A 15,327-nucleotide genomic window follows, 5' to 3' on the forward strand; every position below is an offset into this window, starting at 1 on the left:
AGCCGCGCCGCCTCTCCCTGGTTACCGACCCGCGAGTGGGCGGCCGCCTTTGTTTCCAGGCACGGGCTTGGAGAGAAACGCCGCGGCATTTCCGAACCTGAGGGGGGAAATACAAGGCCAGGGATGAGAAAATAATGTTTTCCCAGCACTGTTTGATGCTGGGAGCTGGAAAACGTTCGACGGCGCTACCGAAAATACGTAATTTTAAGGACAGAAAACCGCCTCACTGACACCGAGTATTTATTTAAGCGCCGCACGATCTGTCGGTGAGCCCTGCCCCTTAGATAAAGCTGGAAAAGGAAGTCTCAAACTGTTCTAAATTGCCAAATAATTTTGATGAAATTAGTATGATCGAGGGAGCAAAATGGTACACTCCATAGTCCAGAATGCTGTTTTTTAAACTCAGAAGTCAGTCGTCGGACAAACAGGTAGAAGATGCCTGGCTGCTGCCATCCTTGGTTAAATTTGGGCAACCTGTTCCACAGCGCTCACCGGTACCGTCCCCTGCCACCCAGCCTGCTGAAGAGTTGCCTATTGTGGATGTGTCATTGCAGCAAGAGCCAGCTGGCATGTCAGCATTTCCATTGCAAACCTATTTTTAAAGGTCTGTAACTCAACCGTGGAAAACAAATGCTTTGGACTGAAACGGAGACTGTGTACCAGGAATGTGCTCCTTCAGAAAATAAAAAGTATACGAGAAAACACAGGACCAGAGTTACCACTTCTTAGTATTGAGAGAGAATTTACATTCCAAATATAGAACTATTTAGGATAGGTCACTTGTAAACACTGTTTTTGTTGTAGTAGGATAATGTGTACCCGGAGCTCTTAGAGCAAACACGCAGTGGCAGAGCAGGTGACAAGCCCCAGCTTCGTGAGCCTTTGGTTCACACTCTGCCACCTACCCCAGTGCCTCTGCTCCTTAGTGTTACTGGTGTGTGTCCACAAGCAGCCAAAGGGGCAAAGCTTTTTATTTATTTATTTATATATTCTTTGAGATTAAATATTCATGTACTTGATCAGTGCCATGGAACAGATCTTAATTTACATACAAAGGAAATCAACTGAGAAGTGACTTTTTGAAAGTGCTTGAGTGCTCAGCAAGAACTAGTGTTTAAAACTTGTGTTGCAGATGGCTCTCTGCATCTGACTTTTTTTTAATGCTATTGAGGCTTTTCTTTAGTGTCTCAAACACTACGAGGATACAAATGATGGCCCTGCATCGCCAAAGTCCTAACACTATAATATTTGAGAAGTTCAGAGTAAAGCAATGATTGAAGAAGTTGGCATTGTTACTCGTTTCTTGTCAAAGATTACAAGAGTGAAATTGTGATACAGGTAGATATAATAATGACTGATTCAGAAGAGTAATTTCAGAATTTCTTTTACTCTAGGTTTCACAACCAAAGAAACAAAAGATATTCATTTAAAAAGGCAGCAATATGTCACTGAAATTCAAAACTTGGCAAGATCCAAAAAGAAATGGGCTTTTATAGAGAAAGAAAACATCAACAATATCATAGCAAGTCAATAAGTTAGGAAGACCAAGGTCTTATGTCCTGGGTTTCAAACGAATATTTCAATTATATATATATAAATGTTTTTTATACCTGTTTTTCAGAGTATCTCATCTCACCCGTGTCCATGACTGTATGGATATCAGATCTCCTTGGTGTGCAGTTTTCAGGTGAGGATATCAGATCTCATTTGGTGCGCAGTTCTCAGCTGAATATTTCTTGCATTCCAGAAGCTTAATTTGTTCAGCAAGTTCTGCTCATTATGTTCCACAGCATGTTGTTGTATGATCAGCATGACATTATAACCTTTTTTCCCTCTGCCAGGTACATTTATTAGATGAAGGTTTCAAAGTAACCAGTTTCTAAATATTTATTGATTTTAAAATTAATTCTATGACAAGGCAAAGTTGCTGAGAATACTCTTTTACCTACCCTAGTAGAAAAGGAATTATAATAATAATAAACAGGATCTGCAGCCCAAATTCAGCCTGTTCAGTGTCAGTAACATGAGCTCTAATCATTCAGTTGTCCTTTTTGTAGACTTCACAACTGTGGCCAACTCACAGCATCCATGCGTAGCTTGCTCATTCAGTTTCTCTGAAAGTATCAGTCATACACTTGAGAATATGAAGAACGGATTATTTATGAGATAAAAATATCTCTGCAAATTTTCTGTGGATGATTCCTAGCAGTACTAGGAATATGCCTTCTCAGAGAAGCATATTATAAAGCTGCATTCCCTCCTAAGTTTTCTGTCAATCTGTGCCAACCTTGTCCCTAAACAGGATTATTTCAGAAGGATCCCACAACCTTTGCACTCATTCATCCAGCGAGTTTTCCAACAAAGGAAAAGGAAGAATACTATGATCAGGCCAGTTTCTTCTGTTCCCCTCCTCCCGCCAGTTAGTGATACTGGAATCCGAACCATGCTAACCACGGCAAGTACAGCACAGCTCCACCCTGGAAAGCAAAGCAGAAAAAGCAGTGTGGATATAGGAATACGTGAAGAGTATCTCGTTCAGCAAGATCTCAGGAAGGCAACATAAAAAGAAAAGTTTGAGCAAACTGCCCAAGTCAAGACTGAAGATTTATTTTGAATTTACTACAATGGTAAAGCCCCTGAAAGGGAAAAAATGCAAATTTAGTTTCTGTAGATTCCGTTCAAGGCAGGACGTGAGCTCTAGTATCGATTGTGGAGGTGGTCTAGGGGAGGATACAGTTAATTTCTTAGGGCAAGTTTATTCAAATTCTGAATTATTTCACCTTTAATCTTTTGTACGATACAATTCAACAACACTTGCACTGTCTGAGCAGTACAACTCTTTCCTATTGTGTGGCTGAATTTACGTGGGTACAAAGCATGCTTCTATTAGCATGACTCGTTCTCATTCAGAAAGGAAAAAGAACTGTCCTGATGCACAGAAAATGTTTGGTTGTGTGCTTGTGTCTACATCAGAACTGTTCCAGAGCAGGAACTGATGTACACAAGGGTCAGGCAGTCGGGAGGGTGGGCTCTCACACTGATGTAAGACAGCGCAGTGTTTTCATTCTCAGTCCAGGGTCACAGCTGTAGCTAGTAAGCTGTGCAGATACTTTACACACAGCACAAATCGATCTGGTCTTAATAAAGCAAATATTACAGCAAGATTTTTGCAATTCTACAAACTAATATAAAAATAATAATCCAACTAAATAGAAATGGTTAAGTTATGGAAGAGTATCCTGAGAAAATCTTCAATTGATACTGAGTTAGTCTTAACATGAAATAGCGATGTGAGAGTCTGTATCCCATCCTGATTATACTGATATTTAAAAAATGTGAATAAAGGCAAACTCATGTATGCATTTAGAGAACTGTGGTATAAAATACATTATAAACAGCTTCATGTTGTTAAACAGTTCATTATGTAGTATGCCCCATCCTACTAAGGCAAGAGAAGTCAATTATGTGAAGAAACAGCAAGAAACGCTTTTGTATTCATTTATGATTATATGAAGGACAAGTGAAGAGGCCCTTATTGAATTCCTTCTTCAGCGTTATGATTATATTTTTCCATCTACATCTTTTGTACTTTTGTAGCAAGTTTTTAAAAAGCTTGTTTACGGATAAAAAAGCAGACCAATTTAAGAGATGACGCTCATAGGTCAATGCCTTGATAAAGATCCTTGATACTTGCTATTTCACTCTCACCATCAAAGCATCACGCTTTTCTCAGGCTATTACAGAGTAGTAGCCAGCTAGCCCCAGAGGACAAATTTAGCAACAAGTTTTGCCACTTTCATCCGAAATGAGCTAAAGAAAGATCTCAGACAAGCAGAACACACAATGAATTTAATCTCTGCTGATCACGTTGCATCAAGAAAAGGGAGTAAAAATTATATAGGCACAGTGAGTGAAGCTCCTGCTAGATATTTTTATGCTTATCTCATTATTTTTATTTTTTTTTCCACTTAAAATTTTGGACTTGTTCTTCATTTCAAAATGTATTTTGAATTCAAATATCCTACAACATAATATTTTTGCAGAACTGTATGAATGCTCCAGACCAGCCAACTCACACATCTCAGAAGTTGTATGCTATCAAACCAAAAACTGCTTACAGTGAAGCTAAAGACCCAGCGTCCTGTGTCTGGCCAAGAAAGTGGATCCCAGACAGAAAATACAAACAGGGTAAGCAGTACATAACCATACTTTTCCAGAATTTATTTTCAGCCTCCAGCCATTCAGGTTTCCTGAGCCCTGGGTGGTGTCTTGTACTGAGTAGTGTTGATGGGTATTTCTTCCATGAATCTGCCCAAACACCCTTGAATCTCTAAATTTTTCAGCAGAGATAATATCTCACAAGTTCCACAACTACACCTTATTTCAGAAGCTCACTTTTAGCCTACCCCTTAGTTTTATCCAATGTTCCCCAGCTGCACTTTGTAATAGGGATTAAGCAGCCTTTCCACATCAGTTGTGATTGTGTGTGTGTGGTGTATTTCCCACCTGCACCATCCTGTCGTCCTCTTCTCTGTTTCCCAGGCTGAGATTCCTGGGCTGTTTAGTCAGTTGTGAATGAAGGGTGGAGAAATTCTAGTTTCTCTTTACATATTTTCACTAGCAATGTGGAAGTGAATATTAAATAGCTACCAATAGCGTGCATGAATTACAAAAGGAAAGGTAAGTAATGAGCAGTCATTAGCTATCGAAGTCCTTTGGGGAATGACAGGTGACTCAAAGCAAATTACAGGCTTACCACGAGAACTGGGTGGACAAGCAGCAATCTGGTAAGGAGGGAGTTTGTTTTGCAAAAGGGGCCATTGCAGAGATGGAGACTGAGGCTTTGTGTACAGTTTTGGAATCTGAGCTTGGAAAAGCACAGCAGTGAACCACAGAAATACCCCAGCCTCCACCTAAAGTTTGCAGTGGAAAACCCAAAGGCCCAGCTTTATCAAACCTGGTTTTAAGTGCTCATCAAACGAGAATTTCTTTGGTAGTCTAGTTCTGTTTCCAAAAGCTACAGAAGAAAAACAAAGCAACGATATTTCGCATATAAACACCTCAGCTGAGCCGAGCCAAACACGGGTCAAAAAAGAATTTAAATATTACAATCAGTTACCACCGCAGTCTGAACACACCAAGAAATAGCAAATTTACCATAAGCAACTGATTTATTTTTTTTTTAACTGAATCTCACATACAAATCTCATTTGCATTTTCCAAAACTTACTTCATTATTTTTCTTCAAACCTGTTTAATCCTTGAAACTGAAATGAAATCAGAGAAATCTGGCTAGAATTTGCTGTGAATTTTGCCTCAGAGCACAGAACAAACCACCATGATGTTCCAACATGCAAATGTATCAACAGTGATGAATACTTAAGGAATTGATTGCATCTAAAATCATCATGATCTCAGTCTCCAGGGAAGTTTTTGTGACAGCAGGGGTGTTACTTTTGAAATGATACAGAGCCAAAGCTGTTGCCAGTCCCTAACTTTAGCTAGGAGCCCACATATCATGCCTCAAACTAGTATCCTAATCATCTCAGGTGAAAAATCTTCCCATTTTGGAAGATTATAATTAACTTCCTACTGAGCCATGCTTAGAAGAATGTCTCAACCTGCAAGATTAAATAGGGACTTAGTATCTGTCAGCAATCATTCAGCGGTAGCTGTTTGTGTCTTGCAGCATAAAGATACTGATTTAACATATTATATTTAGAAAATGTTTTCTCCTTATTGTGGAACAAAAGGACTTGACTGCATGAGTAATAGATGTATTACTGGGAATACAGAGTAGGTCGCTGAATACCACTTCTGCCATATTAGTTTATGCCTCCAGATAATTGCTGTAACAGCCGGACTTTCAGAATCCCCACTCCTGGAGAAAGAGAAATCACCATGCCTTCCCAACCCACTGATATTCTCCGAATTTCTGTGGGTCAACATAACTCGGACTGATAGCTATTTTTTCTCTGCTGTTATCAAGGTTATTTCCAAGCCATCTTGACTTTGCTTCTGTTCCAATTAGGGCATGACTTGACTCATCAGTTCTTTATTTGGAACACACATCACATTTCTTCACTTCATCACTTTTCCTCCCAGTGAGGTCACTTGTTTGTGGCCATTCAATACTTCATTCAAGTACCGATTTCTCAATTTAATTCATTTTCATACAATCCTGTGCAGAGTCTTTCTTAAAGCCACAGTTCAGCCAAGTAGCTATTATGCAGAAGGATAACTTTGGGTTTAGCAGGATATAAACATATGGAAAAAGGTGAGGCCATTCTGAAATATGTTTCAGAACCAGTATCTGAAGCCCAAATTCTTTTTCCATTAAAAATGGTGCAAATTTTCATAATAATTTCAATGGGAACATGATCATTCTCTAAGTAATTGCTATCAGGAATTTAATTTAAACCTCATTTGACTGACATTTCTTGTTTGCAAGATAGCTATTTTAGGAACAATGTCTTGCTAGTATATCTCTCTTCATCTTAGTCACGACTGATAACAGAATAATCATCTCAACTACTTTCCTTTTCTTTTCCTGCATAATGGCTTCGCTGCATTTTCACATACCAAACACACAAGAATAGAAACAATTAGACAAATAACAGTATTATATGCAGATAAGCAGGTAAGTGAAGAGAAAGAACTTGCTTGAAACTATCCTGGCCTGGGTAACAGGCTGAGAACCCTTTGTAGTCACACATGGTTTGTTTAAAAGACTAAGGGAACATGCAAGGTTGTCTCTGAAGCGTGCCTGTAACTCACATTACTCTAAACTGACGTGACATCCACGTATTAAATACAGAATTTCTGTGTACCATAACTCCTCCCTGCTCTTTCCTTGTCTCTCTGATGTACCATGTTGTTCTGCAAGAGTTAACTGTTCGGTCCTGCCAATGCTATCTGATAACAGGACACCATCAGCAAAGTCAGAACTATTTATCCCAGTCACATTGAGCTTTCCCAGGACGAATCTGAAGCAGCTATCACAATTGTAATTTATTTTTAAACAGTATATTTCATACAGGGAAATGCCACAAAAGGCTTCACCGTTCATTTCATTATCTTGTTTCTTCTACTGCTTTAATAAAAGACAGCGGTCATAGGGCAGCTGAATGCCAAGTTAAAAAAGAACATTACTTGTGACTGTTTCCAGTTCTTTGTAATATTTTCTCATTTGCCATAAATCTATGAGGACAAGAGATTACAGAGAGTTTTCAGCGAGTTGACTTTGACACTGAAAGAGCTGCTTCTCCTTTTAATGATGAGCTGTCACAGGCATCGATCAGCAGCCATGGCAGAACAGATGAAAGCAGTAAAAAATGACAGACAAACAGACTTCTTAACGATAAGGAAAAAATACAGTCCAAACCATCTGAGAGACAGATTCTCGTTGGCTTTAATGGGAGGACTGTTTCCTTTTTTTTTTTTTTTTTTTTTAGTAAGCCTTGTGTATTGGCTTCAGTGAGAAATGGGAGCACTTAACAAAGGAAGCATCTAATAGAATGAGGTCAGACTTTTAAAGAATGGCTATTACCCAACAAAGCAGAACATCAGCAGGTCACTACAGAGTAAACAATAAATAACTTTCTATTAACAGGAAGAATAATGAGAGGAGGAGGTACCCTGAACATCCTAATGAAGCTACAAAAGATCAGCTCCGGCCTGCCTTAAGTTCACAGCATTTCACCAGCTAGTGGTGCTTCAATGAGAACAAGCAAATTAGAATTAAGCCCTGTAGCTGATATGACAAGGCTAAAAAAAAAAACAGCAGAAAGGAGCTGGATGTAGAGCCTTGCTGCCGAAGCACTGCTGTTACCGAGACAGTCTTAAAGGGAAAGGGGAAAAGGCAAAGGCTGCCTCAAAATTAAATTCTGTAGCAATGATCTGGCAACGTTATTTCTCTTTAAATTTCAGTAACTTCATAAACAGGCTTGCTCCTCTTCTAGCAGTACAAGTGATATGTGATTACATTACTTTCTTGCAACAATAAAAGCCCCGGTTTAAGTCTCTGCTGCACCCCAGGGAAGCGCTCTGGGGCTGGTTTTGCACCTTCTCCTCTTTTGAGCTACATGGGTAGCTTGGCCGATCCTGACAGCATCTCATAAATGGATGGATGCTTAAAACCCTAGAGTTTAGAAACACGAGTGTATCTTATAGCTGGGGAAATAAAATTGTATTTTTATTAAATGCTGGGCTTTTAAACTTGTAATTCTGAACATCAACATTTATCTAATATAAGAGCTGCTGGTATTTTTTCCTGTGACCAACACAACCTAGCACCAACGTTGGAAGGGCAGCGAAGGCAATGGAGCAGGACTCTTAGAAAGAGGAGGAACTGATTTCTTAATCCAAAAACTTAAAAAAAAAAAAAAAAGACACTTTTAAAATATGTTAACTGTAATATAAAGGAAAAAAAAAAAAGGAAAGAAAGAAAGAAAGAATGCTGGGTTTGTGTGGGAAGGAAGCATATTTAAATCTGCAATGAATGATGTACCTTGTAATTATAGGAACCATTGAAAGAGATAGTCAGAATTAAAATACTTTAAATATCCAGATTGAAATATTAATTTTAAAAAAATTATGTATGTATAAATGCACACAAACAGAGGTAGATGACAAAGGGCTGAAGTTCAAATCAACTCAGGGAATGAAATCGGCCCCGTTAAGTGAAAGCTGAAGTTGCTGAGCTCAGCAGGAAGGGCTTTAGGAAGGATGTGGCTGGGGCAGCGATTCTGAAACTTGGGGTTTAATGGTAAATTAGGGTCTGTAGAGTACTGTAACTGCCTCCCAGCGATTCTTTTCTACAGCACATGAACTCTGAGAACTCTTAAAAATTAAACCAAAACACCCTTCTAAATTTTGAATTACCAAACAATGGGTGATTAAGCATAATTATTAAGCTTGCAGCAACAGAAGTAACATATTTCTTCTGTTATGACAAAGTTCTCACTGCTTAATGTGCTTTTATAAGACAGTTATAAAGTGTCTCATGGTATTACAGACATTTTACGTCCAGCTATCAATATTGCTTACTTAGCTCATGGGATGGTACATATTTTCACTCCGAGATTATTGTATCTGTTTTACCAGCTACAGATAAACCCATGTGCCCATTTAACACTGAGAAATGGCATTTTTCAAGCAAGGCGTATGCTTATCTGAGCACAGAACCAGCACAAGGCACCTGCAGAGGCATTACAAAGTTAGATAGGCTTTCAGTGGGACAAACGTGCTGGATTCTCTTTCTGTAGAGGAGAATATTTTGCCGTAAAGTTTTTTTTTTCATAAAAGACTTTTCTTTCATAAAGCATCACGCTGAGTGCTCAGAATTTCCTTCCAACTCCCCTCGAGTCACGCTGACAGAGCTGCATAACCCACAGATCGACGCAGAAAGCCCAGGGGAAATGAAAATTGTCCTTCCTTGTTTGTTCGACTGTTTGTTGAACATTAATCCAGCACTCCTGGCTTTTTCCAAAGTTGTTCTGAGACTCTGGGAATGCTTGTTTTAATGCTATTGACACGTCAAAGCGACACCTACATCTCATTATACTCTATACAGCTGGAAAAAAGAGAGATCACCTGCAAAACGCCTTGGCTGCTGAACCAGCATTTTACCAAACACTGCCTCCAAAGAGGGTGATTCACTCGCACAGGTTGGTGGTTCAGTCTGAACAGCACCTGCCAAAACTGCTGCCAATGCATTTCACTTCAGAATCGTTTAAATATTTGCGAGGAACAAGGGCTTCTCCATGGCATCAGCTTCTCCATGGCTTGGACACCTCCACCTCTCTCCTTTTCCCATCAGTGACACGAGGGACACCGGGCCAAATCCTGCCTGAGCAGCCCGCCGTGTTCACCACCTCAGTGGAGAGGTTTGAGAGACTTCATTTCGCTATCAAATCCTTCTCACTTTGGGAAGGGTTAATTTGGAGAACATTGCAGCTTCTTGCTCTGCGTGTGGGTGAGTGTGGGGGTTTCTGTTTTGTTTTTGAGCAGGAAATCATATTTTGAGCTTTTACTGAGGGCCTTAACCCCCCAAACGGCAAGCATGTTGATTGGCCCTAATGCAGTCCCAAGCTCTTCTGTGTTTTTTTCTCCATCCCACTCTCTATGTAAATCATCTTTCTTCTGCTTTGTCTCCGTAGCCTGCAATCCCTCTCAATTTTTGTTTTAATTTCTTATCGAGTGTGCTGAAAATTATTAAGCACATTGAGTGCTACCGAGTCAGCTGTTTTGCCTCCAGACTGTCCATCTTTCAGCTGGCATCGATTTCACAGAGAGCTGCTAAAACCTTTTTGCATGGCCCTCCAGATTTCCTGAGAGATTCAAAGTCTTCAGGGACCTTGAGAGCTCCAGTCTGACACGTGGGTTATCATAATCCTGGGGCGGTGTATCCAGAAAGCTTTCAGAAATAGCATCTGGGCAAGGGCTGCTTCAGCCAGGCTGTCCCTCTGCTGCAGTCAGCATCGCTCCCAACCAGCACCACGCAACACTGCTCCACAGCTCCCAGCTGGTTCTTGCAAGAGCCCCTCAGAAGCTAAAATTCTGCCTTTTACTACAAATTTAAACACACATTTACAAGCTCTGATTATATTTGAATGACTAATACCTTGAAGGAGTCACCAAAGAGGCGTAAATTAGAGTTATCAGGTCAGATCTTGGACAGAGGCAGTTGGTACAACCCTGTTTATTTCCGAGCATGAGGTGAATCAGTTCAAGATCTCTTTCCTTGAACTAAGACGTACTTTTAGAAAAAACACTCATCATTTTGAAATTGTTAGGATATGGAAAACAATATGTAACCCAACATCAGTACCATGTAAGCGTAAAAACAGCCTGTAAAACTCCTCCTGGTCAGGAGTTTTACTAACTGATCTAATTTCTTCTTTTAATTACTGTATTGCTTTTAATACAAATTATTACTTTGTGCACACATTTTATTTTTACATGTAATACAGTTCTAAAAGGTTTTATTTTTTTTTCCCCTTACTGAGCCCCAAATCAACTGTTATTATGCCCCCACTGATACACCTACAGGCCATGTCATCAAAGCAGCATGTACACAAGCAGCACCAGGACTCGTACCGAGGATGCTGCACCTTCCTGGTGTGTGCCAGGCTGAATTTGTGCAGTCCTGGGTGACACGCTTATGTTCGGACGACTTCTCCAACCATATTTCTAATTTACAGTGTGAATTTCACTTCAGCATCAGAACTGACTTGTCCATGTTTTCAGCAGTGCATTGGAGCATTTTGGTGTTACTCAATAGTTTTTCTTACTCCATCTCAACAAGAAGTGCTGGTAAGGGACAGGCATCAGGTAATGGTTTTGCCACTTAGCCCTTAAATGCTGACTGCTGCCTCTTTTGAAGGCAGCAGTGAAGATGATGCCCCCTGATTCCCTGTGCACATCTCCCCCAGTTTCTTCCCTTGCCCCGCTGCCGTAGCCCTTTGGTGCCACCCCAGAAGGGCAGATGGGAGAAGGAAAGGCAGCAATGCCCAAGGTCAGCTCTGACTAAACCCCAGCAAGGAGGCTCCTGCGGTTTGGTTCCAAGTTCCTGCCACTCTTTCTTTCTCCTCCAAGGCCTGTACATGTGTACTGCCATCTGGTACATCTGCAGCCTTTCTCCATTTACCATGAACACAAAGCAAATGCTTCACCTCCTTCGTGGTGCTCTGTCTTTGCTGTCAGTAAGCTGCTCTTCCTTCCACAAGTCCACTCATGTACTCAAACCCTTCCTTAGACTGCATTTGCACGTCTCATGCAGTTGTCCTTTTTTTTTTTACAGGCTTCTCTTTCTCATTATGTATTTACACCGATGTCCGTCAGTTAAATCTGGGTTTGTTACCCGCAGTTCCCAGCTGGTTTGGCTGTTTGCTTATGGTCCCTGTGTGGTCTCCTGCTGGTGCTTACACCCAAGAGACAGATACGACGAGAATTTGGGTGATCTTGGAACCAGGCTTTAAAGTCAAACCTAAATGATGATGGTCACAAGCCTTTGTTTTATCTCCATTCTTAATACACTTTACAACTTGTCTTTGCCTCAGAACAAGGGAGGAAAACTGCGTTGCCTAAGCTTTGCTCATGCCAGATCTCAGGATTTCGACAAAGGCAGCTCCTGTTTGAGAATCACAAAGCCAGGAGGACAGGAAATCTCCCTTCCTCCAAACTTAACCTTGCTCCTGCACCAGCAGAGCCAGCTTGAGGAGTGACTGCATCCCCAAGACCAACAGCTACCACATCTAAACTGTGTTTGGCACCACATTTACGGAGGTGGGAGGCCATCCCATCACCGCTAGCAGCCCCTAGGAGAGCCGTGGTGGCCAGGCAGTGACAGGTGGGGAAGACGACAAAGGACCACAATGTTTCCCCCAGAAACAGCAAATAATACGGATCTTGCCGAGCTGGTCACTGCCCCTGCGTTTTTAAGAAAAATCTGAAATTAATCTTTCATAACTGCATGTGGTCAGGATGTTAATTTGAGCTCTACCCAAGAACCAGAGTGCAGGAGATAAAGCAGCAACTCGAAGGCTGTGCTGAGATGTTGACGGAGCCGTGACTCACAGAGGTGCCACCCACCGAACCTCCAGCAGCCTCCTTGGATGAGAAGCAGCAGCTACACACGCTTCCCTTCCCCTGTATCCAGCTTCAATTCACACAGAGACCTATGAGTCTGTATATATATATACACACACACACACACACACATTATACATCGACATTTAAATATAATATACTGCCAGAGTTATGATTTTTTAAATATCTGAAGGATGTGGTATCTTGGAAACCAATTGCTTCGAGCTGCCCAAATCAATTACAGAGTGAATCAACACATCGCCTCGGCGTGGGAGAAGCCAGCAGCCGGTGCTGCCGCCGGCCCCGTCCCGGGGGCTGTGGGGCTCTGGCAGCCCCCGGTGCCCCCATTCCCCTGGTGCTGTGCCCAGGGCAGCAGCCACGGGGGCTGCGGGCACGGAGCCAGCAGCTGCAGCAAGTTTTTGGGTGCCGTCCTCGATGGCTTCTCCAGCAGGAACGTGTAAGGGCCTCACGGCGGGAGCAGACCACGTACACAGCCTACAAAGGTGGCTTTAACTCTTCATTGTGAGTGCCTGCACAAATTTGGATTCTTTCATTTCATTTTCAATCATTGTCTGTGTTTGATAGTTGAGCAATCAAACAAAAACAAACAAAAAGAGTGAGTAACATTTCCTTTTTTTTTTCTTCTTCTTTTTTTTATTTTTTTTTCCCTACATATGCCATTTACACAAATAAACACTCTGAAAATTAAGTGGCATGTTCATCCTGTTTCCCTATGAGGAAACAGACCATAGCAGGCGTGAGTGAGCTCATGGCCCACTGATGGCAGCCAGAAATGACATTTGGATATTTCTGGTGTGGCTGTGACGTGTGAGGTGCGACGCAGGAGCGGACCCATCCATTTCTTGTGGCTCTCAGCTCAGCAAGGAGGCAAAAGCCGTGCTCCGAAGGGGCTTGTCCTGTGCACAGTGACGGTCACCGGCACTTATTCTGATTCCCCAGGTTCTCAGAATTTAGCGTAAAGGAGCGCACTGAGCTGGTTATTGCAAATCAACTGGTCAGTGCTTGCTTTGGGAAGAGCGAGCAGGGGAAATCGCAGGGCTCCACTTCCCTGAGGGGTTACAAACCAGGGCCCTGTGCCAGGGGTCCATGCACCCAGGGAGGGGAGAAAGAAAGGAGGGGGCTTGCCAGGGCTCGGGGCAGGTTAGCGGCGCACACAGGCTGCTTAAATTTATATTCAAACCCTGCTGCTTGCTCGTCCAAATTTCATGTGAGCAGTGAATACCATGATCCACAGATAAGAGCTGACCAAGTGCGTTCATTTTGTTCCTCTCAGATCACTTTCGCTGCTTTGGCCAGCTCTGTGAAAATGCTGAAATCTTAAATAATGGTCCAAAAATGGGCTTATGTAGCTAGGGGAGTGTGGGTTGCTGAGAGAAGAGATTGCTGAGCTAAATATTTGGCAGAATTAAGAAAAGCAGGAAAGACATGTGGGCATAAAGAAATAATTCAATATTAAATTTCTGGCAGGATTCATAAAATCTGTTTATAGTTGAGATCACAGTGAGCCACTTACTTACTATTATTGGAAAGAAGGCCCAGCATCGGAGGGATTTTGCTTGCAATGGTTTTGCAGATATTAAAGAACAAAAGTATTAAGAGAACATTTAAATACAGGCAAGTTCCCCGGCGGTCTCTGCGGTGAGAAGCTGCTCACGGGTGCCGTGGCCGTTCGGGACGTGCCCTCCTGGTGTTGTTTGCTGCTCTCGTGCTGCAGGCTCAGGTCATCTTTGACCAGGGGGGTATTGCTGGCTGGGGTTTTTAATTCCCTTTTAAGTGCCTCCATATGGTTTTGTCCTTGATCTCCACCTCCGCCAGCTTTTTCTTAAGTCTTTCATGATTCCCCACTTTGCTCAGTCTCTTTTCATCCCCTGTGAAGTAGGGAATAGCAAAAGGGGGATAGGGGAGCGCCTCTGCTCTCTGCGTGCTGTGTGGCACGTCTGGGCGATCTGCTGGGGAATTATTCAAGCAACAGAGGAGAAGCAAGGAGGCAGCAGCCTGGGCAGGAGGATCACCTGCTGCTGGATTCACATGGATCCCACCGATGAAATCCCGGGAGTGATGCTGTGCTCTGGGATGGGGTTTCCACACAGCACCACTCGCCCTGAAACCCTGCTTCCCTTCAGGAAGAGGCAGATGACACAGCTGGCCTCCTGCCCGAATACTAACACTGCATTTTTGTTCCCAAGGCCTCCCAGGCCAAGCGACGGGGCTGGTTCAAGCAAGTGCCAGTACAGGATCCTCCCCTCTCCCCCATCCCTGCTCTGTGAGGCCAGCTGGACCCAAAACCCTGCTGAAGAAAGAGACCAGGAACAGACCTTTAGCTGAAATTTCACACAAAACAGAGAAAACAGCTGCAGAAAGATAGGGACTAGGGAAAACTTTACTTTCAAAAATAAAATAAAATAAGATTTTCTCTGTTAGAAAAAAAAAATGCAGTTCAAAATTATTCCAGATTTTCGGTGCAAAGGAAAAAAAAATCTAAAAATTCAGATAAAATCACAGATAAGGTCAGGATATTTTCAGTTCTCTTTGGCAGGAATAACAGCCTCCCTTTCTTCCTTGCCTCTTCCCCACTAAAATGAAACAAACAACAGCAAGTAAACAAAAAAAAAAAACACTTTCTGATTATTATTTTTTTTTTCCCTTATCTGCTGCCTGTGTGCAAGGCCAGGGAAGAGCTGCTGGGGAATATTTTGGACGTGGCTGAAGCTGCTG

The 15,327-nt window shown here is 42.0% G+C and overlaps 1 long non-coding RNA gene across 1 annotated transcript; it reads left to right on the top strand.

The window, feature by feature from the left end:
* Window positions 1–3,362, top strand: LOC311443983. Its single transcript, XR_014697606.1, has 3 exons — window positions 1–604; window positions 1,622–1,687; window positions 2,303–3,362. It is a non-coding gene; the product is annotated as an uncharacterized lncRNA (long non-coding RNA).
* The last annotated feature ends 11,965 nt before the right edge of the window (window positions 3,363–15,327 follow it).

This window comes from Aythya ferina (assembly GCF_964211825.1).
Source record: "Aythya ferina genome assembly, chromosome: 13".
Taxonomy (NCBI): Eukaryota; Metazoa; Chordata; class Aves; order Anseriformes; family Anatidae; genus Aythya; species Aythya ferina.